Consider the following 9,445-nt stretch of genomic DNA (forward strand, 5'->3'; position numbering starts at 1 on the left):
GTGACACGTGCTCCATGTAGCTCCCAATAATAGCTGAGCCATAGCATTCTGCATCAAGTAGAGTTTCCAAATTGATTTTGAGGGGAGACCAATGTATCACATTAGTCTCGATGTTACAGTGGTGAGGATCCAGGTGGCCAGGTCAGCTGTATCAAGGTAAGGGGCAATTGTACGAACCAGGCTAACATGAGAAATCCCTGATTAAATCCCTTGGAGTTTTCTGTAATATTAAAAAACAGCTGGGTGGGCCTTTGGGTTAGGAGTGTGGGGAAGGGGTTAAGTTTCCCTGCTTGCCTCTTCCCCTATAGAAATCCTCCAGTCATTTGAAGTATATAAGCACTGGCAATCTGAATTGAAATATTTTATCCATTCTGATTGCTCTGTGAAGCAAATCCCCTTCTCCTGTGCTAGTTTTGTCTCCAGGCAGCCTGGACCCTTTCATGACATGAAGCTAAATGACATCATGCAGTCAATAACATCCCATTATGCCTCTATTAAGGGGACAGGACTTTTTTTTCTCTGGGCTATTGGCAACCCTAGCAAAAACACTTGGGGCTTTCGTCTTGCATCGCCCTCCAGTGCTACCTGTAGATAACATAGTGCCAATGAGATATTGATGTAATAAATGTATTACAGATGCAGTATTTAATTATGATTTATGTTCCATGAGAGAATCCTGAGGTTAGGAATTACTGGCACCTCCCCTAGTCAATTATACTCCAATATCTGCTCCGATGCTTTGTCCTTATCGAAGAAGATGCTTCCATTCTTCAGCCTCTCAGATGGGGGGTCGGCATCTGTTCCCAGATCCTTTTTTGGGCACCAAAGTTCTTTTGACTCTGCCCTGTCAGCAGATATAAGAGTGAGTTGCAGTTCTGAATTCTCCACAATCTGTCCTGATTCGCTTTGCGTTTTAGATGTCATACTAGAGGGGTCGGGGATCATATCCCTCGCTTCTTTTAACAGACGGGAAGAAGAGGTCGAGACCCTAATGATGATTTATTAGTAACCATGAATGCTGACTCTCTGGAAAGGCAAACCTGCTTCCATTACGGTCAATGGTGAAAGGATGTGAAAGAGCTCTGTACCGTTGTTGGTGACTAGATCTACAGGATGTATTCCTGACTCACAGGTATGGTATCTTAATAGAAATAGTAACGCAAAGTAAAGAGGCAGCTTTGTTGAATCTTGAAGATTCTTTTTATTGCTAACTTCAATATATTAAAAAGTGAGTCTCAAAGAATAAGATAGAGTATAACAGAATATTGGCAAATCACAACCGGCTATTACAAAGATTTGCACAAGAGTATACAGATCATAACATGCACAAAATACAATTCTATACGTACCAACACACAGCATGGAAGGTCTGAGAAAGATCTACAAAGTTTAAACAATTTCAGCCCCATTTTATACCTTTTAACATGGGAAACTTAATCTGTGGTTATACATCACGATCTTCTCATAACATCTTCTCAAAACAATGTTATCCTTCTAAAACCTCATAACATCATTTAACTTTCACACTTTACAAGGTTTTCTTTACATGGCCAGGGGCAAGGTTTGCTGATACAGATCTGCACAAATAGATAATCAGATCTTCAATGTCAAGCCCATTAATTATAATATGGTGAGAAAGTCACAGAAAGGATGCTTGAAGCATCTTGTAAAAACAGCAATATTCAAAGGGACCATTGCTTGGCTTTGTTATCTTTTGTTGACATTATAGCGGAGGCTTTTTGGCAGCGAGCCTAGACTCTCTTACTGCTAGCTAGCTATGAAGTTAAGGCATGGAATTTTTTCTTACTTGCCAGTTTCTGACAGGAAATTCAGCTTTAATTAACATACGTTCAAGGTAAAAGGTAAAGGTCCCCTGTGCAAGCACCAGGTCATTCCTGACCCATGGGGTGACGTCACATCCCGACGTTTTCTAGGCAGACTTTGTTTACAGGGTGGTTTGCCAGGGCCTTCCCCAGTCATCTTCCCTTCACCCCCAGCAGCAAGCTGGGTACTCACTTTACTGACCTTGGAAGGATGGAAGGCTGAATCAACCTTGAGCCGGCTACCTGAAACCAACTTCCGTTGGTATCGAACTCAGGTCGTGAGCAGAGCTTGGACTCAGGTCGTGAGCAGAGCTGCAGTCCAAGTTCTGCTCACGACCTGAGTTCGATCCTGACGGAAGTTGGTTTCTGTTAGCCGGCTCAAGGTTGACTCAGACTTCCATCCTTCCGAGGTTGGTAAAATGAGTACCCAGCTTGCTGCTGGGGGTGAAGGGAAGATGACTGGGGAAGGCCCTGGCAAACCACCCCGTAAACAAAGTCTGCCTAGAAAACGTTGGGATGTGACGTCACCCCATGTGTCAGGGATGACCTGGTGCTTGCACAGGGGACCTTTACCTTATAACATATGTTGCATGAATATATATTTTATAAGGCTAAATATTGCTAGTTCCACTACAGATGGATGTGCATAACTTGCTTTGTCTTAGACAGTGTGAACCAATACGTTTGGGGCCTTCAGCCTCAATAGGTCCTGGGGCACTTTGTTCCTTTTACCCCCTCCCCCTTCCCTCCTACAATGTTCACCACCTAGGCCCCTTTCATTCTGTCCATCTGCTTCCGGACTGCTTCAAATGTCCTTCTTTTCTGGTTCTTTCCCTGTTATTTCCCAATCTAGTGGGCTCACTGTAGAGGCACCATATGAACCTAAGACATCCTAGTTCAAAGCTCAGACTCAGGGTTTTTTTTATTTAATTATTTGTTTCATTTATACCCTGTTTTTCTCCCCAGAGGGGCCCAAAGCAGCTTACATCATTCTCCTCTCCTCCATTTTATCCTCATTAACAACCCTGGTGAGGAAGGTTGTATTGAGAGTGTGCGACTGGCCTAAAGGTCACCCAGAACGCTTCCATGTTCTGCTACATTTGCTATCCTGACACAGCCATTACCATGAGTACACAAGTGAAAAGTTAGGTCCACAGATGGGGATCCTCTTCCTTTCCCCTCCCCTCTTTTCCTAGGGTAGCACAGACGTCTATGATGAATGCTGAAAGTAAGTAGGTTTGATTTTCAATTCCAAATGTGCTGCAGGGACATTACCATTTCTATTACCATGTGCTGTTCACACTCATTATACAGGTGAATGACCAAGGATTTCCTTTTTGCTTCGTAGAACATGGCACTTTAAAAAAAATGAAACACCTTGACTGGAAAAATTGGAAATAGGATGGAACTGTGTCCCCAAAAAATATGGTACAGTTTGCTGGGGGGGGGGGGTTGCTCCTGTTCAGCCACTTGACTGCCGAGAGGGGGCACTCTCGCATTAGATTTCCTTCCAAATCCAATAGGCAATGAATAGCCCAGCTTGCCAGAGCTAGTAATTTGAGAGCTACTGCATTGGTTAAAGCACTGCTATTTAACATCAAAGAATAACATTTTCAAAAAAAAGTGCAGATGTGCTAGGAGCAGGGGTGGGGTGGGGTGGGGCAAGAGAGGCTTCCAGATGCCCCTACCCTTGTGTGAAATACTGGGGGTGTTGAAACAATCCTTTTATTTCTTTTCTGCGGTCAAGTCGCAGCTGACGTACGGGTACCTCATGGAGTTTTCAAGGCAAGAGACGTTCAGAGATGGTTTGCTTGCCTACCTCTACATCACAAGCCTGGACTTCCTTGCTGGTCTCCCATTCAAGTGCTAACTAGGACCACCCCTGCTTGGCTTCTGAGATCCGATGCGATCGAGCTAGCCTTGGCCATCCAGGTCAGGGAGGGCTCTCATACAAGTACTAACCAGGGCCAACTCTGCTTACCTTCTGAGATCTGAGAAAATCAGGCTAGCCTGGGCTAACCAGATCAGGGCATCCTTGCCTTATCCCAAAACCTAGTTCCATCCATGATCCTCAAGGCAGCTGAGGGCACCATGCAGCCCTGAGCAGGGTGGTTAACTACGATAGTTGAGGGAAGTGAGCTCCCTTGTTTTGTGTCTGAGGGAAGCCTTTTTCCCCCTCTAAAGCAACCAGGGGGGAGGGATGATTCCATGGGTCCAAATTTCTCCCCTTGGTAGTTAGACTCAGGGTTGAACAGAAGTGGACTCCGATTCCTTCTCTCTGATTCCTTCTCTCCACCTCAGTTGGCTCAGAGGGGAAGAGAGGGTTCAGCCTTCCTTTGCCCCTAGGCAAGAGTTGTGCCAGAGGATTCCCACCATTCTCACACATATACCCTTTACATTTTGTAGATAACCAGTGACAGAAATCCTAAAAGCTTACAAGGGCAAGAGCACCACCTAGAGTGTTTGGGATATTGGATCCCTGGGGGTTTACATTGTGTGTGTGTGCCATCAAGTCACAGCTGACCTATGGCGACTCTGTTGAGTTTTCAAGGCAAGAGACATCTGGAGATGGTTTGCCATTGCCTGCCTCTGCGTGGGCTGAGAGCAAGGGTCACCTAGCAGGCTTCATGTGGAGGAGTGGGGAATAGAACTCGGATCTCCAGACTAGAATCTGCCTCTCTTAACCACTACACCACACTGGTTCCAGGGGATTTATATTAGAATGAACCTGCTACAGCAGTGGTTCCCAACCTTTTTTTGACCAGGGACCACTAGGACTTTTTTGTTCAGTGCAGGGACCCCAAGGTTCAAAATAAAAATTCCTAGAATTTGAAAATAAACTTTAATCATAACTGTTAGTTAAACATTAAACTTAGAATAATATTTGAATATATATTTTTATAATAGAGAACTTTTAATTTAAAATATTAATTTATTATGGGTTTATAACTTTGTTTCGCAGACCTTAATTTAGTTCTCGCGGACCCCTGGGGGTCCACGGACCCCTGGTTGGGAACCAGTGTGCTATAGTCTAGGTAACGTTTATTTAGCTGAGTTAGTCCAATGTTATTGCCTTTTATTTGATAATCTCGGTTCTCTGTGTGGTGCGCCTTCCCTGTATTTTATTTTGCCCCATCTCTACCACTTTTTAAAAAATACAACCACCCTATCCCCTTTTCTCTCTCTTTTATACTAAACCTTTTCATAAAGGCATTTTTGGCTTCACTTAATACAATCTATTTCCCTGGGATATTTCTCGGAATCTCTTTCCTACATGCTAGACCAGATGACACTGCATAGTTGTCATAGTTTTAGGGTTTCTACCCTGTCACTTTGTTATTGTTCTAGCACTGTGCTTGTAGGTACTGAGTAGAGATGGTGAGTAACCATGGTACTTTCCAGGGAACCCTGTGACACTTCACCCTCACCCATTTTACTTCACATAGCAGCCACCTTAGTGCTTTGTTGTTATTGAAGTTAAGTTTTTTTCAAGGACAGCATGAAGTGAGATGCTGTGTTCAGAACTGCAGCTGATGATAACGTTTCAGATTTCCAGGCCAGAAATGATGGCTCCTACTGGCAGGTCTCTGAGTCCCTTAACTACGCAAACGCAGTTCGGGTGCTAAGGATCCTAATTGTGTTAGCGTGCAGAGAGGATTATTCATTTTATGTGACACCCTCGTGAATAAAACAGTAGGCTACTGACAGGAATTTCATTTAACCAGAAAGTGCTTTTCCCCCATCAGTGAGGGGAAAAGAAACATCTTTCAGCTACAGACCCACAATTGTAGATTTGGTTGCTTATTTCAAACATGTAATCCACTGCTTCCCACCATGCTGGCATAAGGTTCTTGGAATCCTGGCAGTGCTGTTTCCCCACCTCCATCTCTAGGGTTCCCAACTGGCCAGGAGAAAAATATTCTTTCCCTATTCCTCCTGTAGCCAAAAGAAACAAAAAGCCTCAAATTGCTATAGATGAGAAGCAAAAGTAAAAGGTGACAGAAACAGAAGCAGAAGTCTAAATGCAGCATTCCAGTGACGTGCATGTAGAGCAAAGAGAACTATTAGAAAAGAAGAGAACAAAAAAGGAAGCACAAGAGATCTGTTCCACAAGATCCAAGAAAACAAAGGAAAATTTAAAGCACAGTTAGGCATGCTGAAAGATCAACATGGTAATACATTAAGTGAACAGGACAAAATAAAGATGGGAACAATACACTGAAGAACTATATGGAAGAGATGAAAGGGTGACAGATGCCTTCCAAGAAGAATCTTTTGAAGAAGAACCTACGGTTTTAGAAAGTGAAGTGAAAGTGGCGCTGAGAGCAATTGGGAGAAACAAATCCCCAGGAGCAGATAGAATAGCAATATAGCTATTCTAAGCCGCAGAAACGGAGTCCATCAAAATCTTAACAAGAATATTGTGAATAAATAAGGAAAACAAAACAATGGCCCACAGACTGGAAATGGTCATTTTACATTCCAATTCAAAAAAAGGAGATGTCAAAGAATGCAGCAACTATCTGACCATTGTATTAATTTCTCACACGAGTAACATGATGCTCAAAATTTTACATCAAAGACTGTTACCGTATAAGGAACAAGAAATGCCTGATGTTCGAGCTGGATTCAGAAAAGGAAGAGGCACTAGAGATCATATTGCAAATTTGATGGTGAGTCATCTCCTGACTTTAGCCGCTCCTCAGTTCTGGCAGGCTGTAGACACTGTGGTTGTTCCTGTGTGACTTCTGCCTGCAGATATCCCTCTGTTCTGGCTTCTTCTTCATCAGAGGAGGTCTCCGCAGGCTGACTCATGACACCACATTACTGGCAGAAAATAGCAGTATTGAAAGGACTACTGGTGAAAGTTAAAATGGAGAGTGCCAAAGCAGGACTGCAGCTGAACATCAAGAAATTAAATACAGACCAAGTTGTAAGTGATAATAACTTCTACAGTCGGTAGAGACTACGTGGGGGCAGGCTTTCTAGAATATATTCAACAGAATGTTTTAACAACACAGAAAGTCATTATTTCTGCTAAATTAAGATTCTATGCTTGGGTAACTTGTTTCCTGGAATTTCCAATGGGTAAATATAATTTGAAAGACTGAAATATTGCAGAGCTGTTCAGTTCAATAGCAGCACATCAGTCGGAAGGTATAGACATGTGTTGTGCATGATGCATATCAATTCCACGCTGCTGCTGGTGCTTAGCCAACAGGAGGTCTGTGCCAGAGCTTCAGTGAAGGTTGCCAGGTCCCCCCGGCCACTGGCAGGGGATGCGGGGGTAGGGTTGCCAGATCCAGGTTGGGAAACTCCTGAAGATTTGGGGATGGAGCCAGGGGAGGACAGGGACCTCAGTGGGGTACAATGCCACAAAGTCCACCCTCCAAAACATCATTTTCTCCATAGGAACTGAGCTGTAATTATGGGGGATCCCCAGGTCCCACCTGGAGGCAGGCATCCCTATCTTCAGTCCTCAAAGGGAGGTTTACACTTATGGCAGACTCCAGATGAGCATTGAAGGGGCATTGGGGTCACCTCTGGGCGTATCCCCTGAGCAGTAGCAGTCACCCAGAGGAAGCTCCGTTGGTGTGTTCATATGCACACCACCCAGCACCGGCATGCTTTAACCAGTCATGGCAGACAGCCCTCTTTCATGGCTGCTTCAACCTTAGAAGGGCCATTGCAAAAGCACAGCCTTAATCGCTAGGGTTGCCAGGTCTCCTCTTACCTCCGGCGGGAGGATTTTTCTGGTGTGGCTGGTGGTGGGGGCGGAGTGGGGGAGGAACGCTATCAGTGTGATACTGCCTTATGATTTCTATGGAAACCATACAATTTTCAGAGGTTATGGCTAGAGCGACCCGTGTGATGCCAGAACTTCCAGAAGTGGCAGTATCATGCCGGGAGGATCACTCTCCCCTTCCTGCTTAGCCTGGTTGATTGGTGGGCAATTGCCTGCCACAACCAGGCAGTTGGGGAACCCTGTTAATCACACAAAACATGTCATGCACAACCCCCAAGGACTGAGTAAACAGTCAGGGCCATTTGCAGCCATGCCTGGATCTAGGTGTGGAGAATCCAGAAGCATTGGGAGCTAAAGATGCTAGACGCAAGAGGACTGGCAGGGAGATGGATCCTGAATGTGAAGAAAAGTGGGGCCAGGGCCGGGCAAGTTCCTAATATTCCACAGGCCCCACCCAATCCAGAGGCTTTGCCCAAGTAGAGGCACATCCTTTCAGACTCAGGTAGGGCACTAAGCCAAGCTTTCAGGTTCAAGCTGTGAAGGTTCGCAGTTCAAACTTTGCAATCCTCGATATATCCAAGTGAGATATTTATAGTATTTTCTGGCATCTAAGTTTGCCAAATTATTTATGATGTCCTAGACTTTGGGTCCCCCAACCCTTTCTGAGCCTTTGGCGTTTTGAGAAGGGGTTGTGAGCGTCATCCCAAAGTGGGTGCCTCAGGAGGTGGAGCCAAACTCAATCCCTCCCTCCTTGCTTTGCAAAAGAATCACAGAAGGGAAATTTAAAAAAAGAAAACTGGGGAGGGGGAAAGGGGGGAATAATGAGAAGGAAGGACTGGTGTTAGAATGGAAACACAAGCCTGGGTGTATACCATTCCCAATCCCCCAGTGGCTTTGGCTGCTATGTCAACTGTAGAAACCTCTTCCATTTGAATGAGGGCAGCCAGTAACAAGCCTGCTTTACAGTGGCCCCGGCCACTTTCCGAAAAGCTTAGTGAGAGCCAGAAAAAGGTTGGGGAACCCTGTCCTAGACCCGGGATTGTTATACTACTTTGTCTAGATGTTGCAATTTAGAGGTAAGAGGATCTCTGATATGAACCTCTTGAATCAGCTCATGGATTATGTTCAAAGATTGCTATCCATTGTCTACTCAGCATCTGGTAAATTTCACCAGATCTCTAGTCACTAATTTAGCAGATTGCCACCACTTAATGTGATGCCTTTTAAACTGAAGCATTCCACAAAGATTACAGAGACACTGTCCTTCAGTGTGACTCCTCTGAAGATGCCTGCCACAGCTGCGGGCGAAACATCAGGAAAGAAAATACCAAGACCACAGTTACACAGCCCGGATAACCTACAAGAACCCATGAACTCTGACCATGAAAGCCTTCGACAATATTGCAGTGACTGTTTGTAAGGTCTGGGGATGTGGAATGTATGGTATAGCTTGATCTCTTCAGATCTCAGAAGATAAGCAGGGTCGATACTTGGGTGGGAGGCCATCAAGGGAGACTCTGCAGAGGAAGGCAGTGTCAAACCACTTCTGCTTCTCTCTCGCCTTGAAAGCCCCTTGCTGGGGTTGCCATAAGTCATTGCAATTTGACAGCACATACATAGCTACTGTAAGGTTCAAGAGGCCACATAGAGGCGAGAAGGACAGTCAGGAGTGGGCCACAACTGGGCTGAAGACTGAGGATGAAATCTGAGGCAGCAAGGTCTATTTTTCTCCGATCCAGAATTCCCAAGTACCAAAGCTACACCCTGCTTTCCTGCCATATACTAAGGCCCTCATTATAGAGCCTATAGCTGCCAAAAATACCCCCAGTCTTCACATAAAAGGACAACAAAAACTACATGCACAGTCAGAACTTTT

The sequence above is a fragment of the Euleptes europaea genome, chromosome 17, assembly GCF_029931775.1.
Source record: "Euleptes europaea isolate rEulEur1 chromosome 17, rEulEur1.hap1, whole genome shotgun sequence".
Classification (NCBI taxonomy): domain Eukaryota; kingdom Metazoa; phylum Chordata; class Lepidosauria; order Squamata; family Sphaerodactylidae; genus Euleptes; species Euleptes europaea.